The sequence below is a fragment of the Apodemus sylvaticus genome, chromosome 2, assembly GCF_947179515.1.
Source record: "Apodemus sylvaticus chromosome 2, mApoSyl1.1, whole genome shotgun sequence".
Classification (NCBI taxonomy): Eukaryota; Metazoa; Chordata; class Mammalia; order Rodentia; family Muridae; genus Apodemus; species Apodemus sylvaticus.
Window position 1 is genome coordinate 117,139,059 of NC_067473.1, and position 3,268 is coordinate 117,142,326.

The 3,268-nt window shown below is 45.0% G+C and overlaps 1 pseudogene; it reads right to left on the reverse strand.

Moving 5' to 3' along the window:
- Positions 1-2,252: 2,252 nt before the first annotated feature.
- LOC127677522 (M-phase phosphoprotein 6-like) lies at positions 2,253-2,738 on the reverse strand (annotated as a pseudogene).
- Positions 2,739-3,268: the final 530 nt, after the last annotated feature.

A 3,268-nucleotide genomic window follows, 5' to 3' on the forward strand; every position in this document is an offset into this window, starting at 1 on the left:
CCATCTGCAATGAGATCTGCAAATGAGACACTCTTCTGGAGTGTCTGAAAACAACTACAGTGTACTTACATATAATAATAATGATGATGATGATAAAAAGAATTCAGGGTCATCCTGGGGTACATTGCAAATTCAAGGCCAGCCTGGGATTCAGGGATCAACTATCTCAAGGAAAAATAAAAATAAACAAAAGCCTCTCAATAGTGCCAGGGATGTAGCGTGGTGGTAAAGCATGAGCTAAGCAAACACAAGACCCCAGATCCACCCCCAGACTTCAGAAACATAAGCATCTCTCAAGACAACTCCTCTCTGGCACCTGGGAAGCAGAAAGCCAGGTGATAACCGTCTTAGCCGGCCTGAGAAGGTGGAGCCCAGTGCCAGGAGAAAGCCAAGAAGCGGCATGAAATGTGACCTCATTTCCCGAGCACTGAAGGCCTCAGCCTCTGTACCAGATGCCTCTGAAAGGGGATATTCGGGTAAGACTAAAGTCAAGCTCTCGTCAGAAATCTGTTCTGGGAGCAGCTGGTGTTCAGTCCCCTCTGCTCAGCTCTCCTCTTTCACCCAAGAGACAGCTGGAAGCCTGGAAGGGCCTTCTGCAGAAGGGTATTTTGGGGTAGGGGTACCAGATTCAGTCAAGGTACTCTGGTCATCAAAGGCAGCCTGACACTTGGGGACTTAAAACAGAGACCACTTTATTTCTGTCTTGTTAAAATTCCTGATGTTGTGGGTCTGCATTTGGACGGTGCTGGGCTAGGCATGCCCAATACTTCCTACTGCTGTGGCATCAACGGAGCCTGTTGCTGGAGCAGCCTAGCCGTGCTCACCAACCTGGAGGATTCATTCATGGGTCGGGCAATATGGCAGGCACTATGACAACAGCGTAGAGGACTGCCCTCCAGTGGTACCAGCCACCAGAGAACCTGCATAGTCCGTATCCACCTGAAGTCAGGTTTCCTGTGTGGAAGTTCGGGGTTACCAGAAAGAAAGCTGTAGTAGAGCCAGTGACTTACTGTCTCAGCATCAAGAGAGTCAAACATGTCTCTTGCACTCTACACATCTGTAGTCCCTTAGACCCACCAAGCTCCAGGGCTCCACTGCTAATTGTGTCTGCATGAGGGTGAGCATATCTGAGGGATCCACGGCCACCTGTAATCCAGGGTAGGAGATTTACCCAGGCCTGGGGTTACTCTGTTGACATTAAAGTGGTAAATATTGAACTGTTCCTGTTCTGCACCTAGAACACTGGTGCTGGGATTATATTCTCGGAGTTGGGAGATTGGAGTCTCTCTCTGGGAAATCTAAGAGCAAAACCATAAAGAGACTGTCATCAGCTACTCAGAGACTCTGGAAGCAATACTAAGGCTAATAAAGGCATGCTGTCAAGTCCCACCCACTCTCAAGAGTCAGTGTTAGCTTTTTTCCCCTAGGCTCTGCCCAACAGTTACCTAGCAACAGCCAGGTAAGAGCCTGGCTCAAGTATAAAAGGACTATTGTGAGGTTGCTTCGCCCCCACCCCCATATTTTTCTTTTCTTTTCTTTTTTAATGAAAACATGTTTATTATAGGACATTAGAAAAATATCCCAGACGACTGTTTAAAATACACAAACCCCACACTACTACACCTGACAAAGGCTGGGATCATGCAAATACTCTAGGCTGGGAGCCATATCTGTTCCTGGCAAAAAACTTCTAAAGAGCTCTCAAATATTCAAATCCAAAGTGAATGTATGATCTGGCTTGACATGATTCAAAAATTAAAATATAAATATAAGGGCATTTTTAAAAAGGCAGTGATTAGTTTACAATAGTCATTCCTGGACAGTAAATAGGGAGCAGTGTGTATGCGCCCTGTCTGTGTGTATATACACACAGAATCAGGTCAAAAACCTAGCGAGTGGCCCATGACCACATATTTGCAGCCCCTGAGGAATTCCGTAAAAAGGATGTATAAACATCCATTATACATCTGTCTCAAGAACACCACATTTCCGAAATTATGCATTTCTTTTTCTTTTCTTTTCTTTTTTTTGGTTTTTTTTTTTTTTTTCAAGACAGGGTTTCTCTGTGTAGCCCTGGCTGTCCTGGAACTCACCCTGTAGACCAGGCTGGCCTCGAACTCAGAAATCCTCCTGCCTCTGCCTCCCAAGCATTTCTTTAGAAGGGAACAGTGCTTTAACCAGTACAGATGACAGAAGGATGAGTTCGGACCATGCTGCGCTCACAGGCATCCACTGTATCGGAGGCATCCATTTTAGTCTTGAGGCTTTAAGAACATCTTCTTAGTCTTAATGGCTTTTATAGTTCCATTTTCATCTTCTTTGTAATTGTTTCGGTCCCTTTTCTTGGCAAGCCTTTTTCCAATTGTTCCCACCAAAGTCTCATATCCTCTTGCCATCTCTTCATCTGACACATCAGCCTCTCCTGTCTCATCTTCTGCTGCAGCCGCTGCTCTGTTCTTAGACTTCATCTGAAGCATTAACTTCTCAACGTCAGGATTAAGCCCTCTGAAATGCATCCTTCCATAGAGAGGGTCTTCACACAAGGAGAAGCTCTGCTCTTCTATGATGACACTCTTTCTCCTTCGACTCCGGCAAATCCTCGTACCAGTGCTCTCGTCACTGATCGTGCCCCACTCCTCCTCTTCTAGTTGTTTCTTGGTTTCCGAGTCCAGGCCCCTTTGCATGAACTTCATGCACAGCAGGTTCTCAGATAATTTAGTCTTGCGCTCCAACGCCATGTTGGGCACACTTTCAGAGACTTCCGGCAGCACTACCCCACTGTCTTTTTCTGTCTCCTTTCTTTCTCTGCCTCTAGCAGGCAGCTGCCAATCTCACTTGTGGGTTTGCTGAACAAAATTCAGGACACTTAGTTACATTGGAATTTCATCTGGATGCTGTAGCACCTGACAAATCCCAGCACTTGTGAGGCAGAAGAATCAGAAGTTCGAGGCCAATCTGGGCTACATAAGAAACTCAATCCCAGCCTGAGCTACATGAAACTCTATTTTTAAAAAATGATAGACTAGACATCCTTTAAGAAGATAGTCCGGGAACTAAGCCTGATTTTTACTTTTTTTAAAGGATAGGATATTTTAAATTAAAAATATAAAAACAAAAGAAAGACTGAGCCAGTGAGTTGATTCACCTGCCACCAAACCTGGTGACCTGAATTTGATTCTTGGGACCAGCATGATAGTAATGATTCTGGCAAGTTGTCCTCTGATCTTCTTATTCGTACATGTCATGGTGTGAACATATACACGGGTAC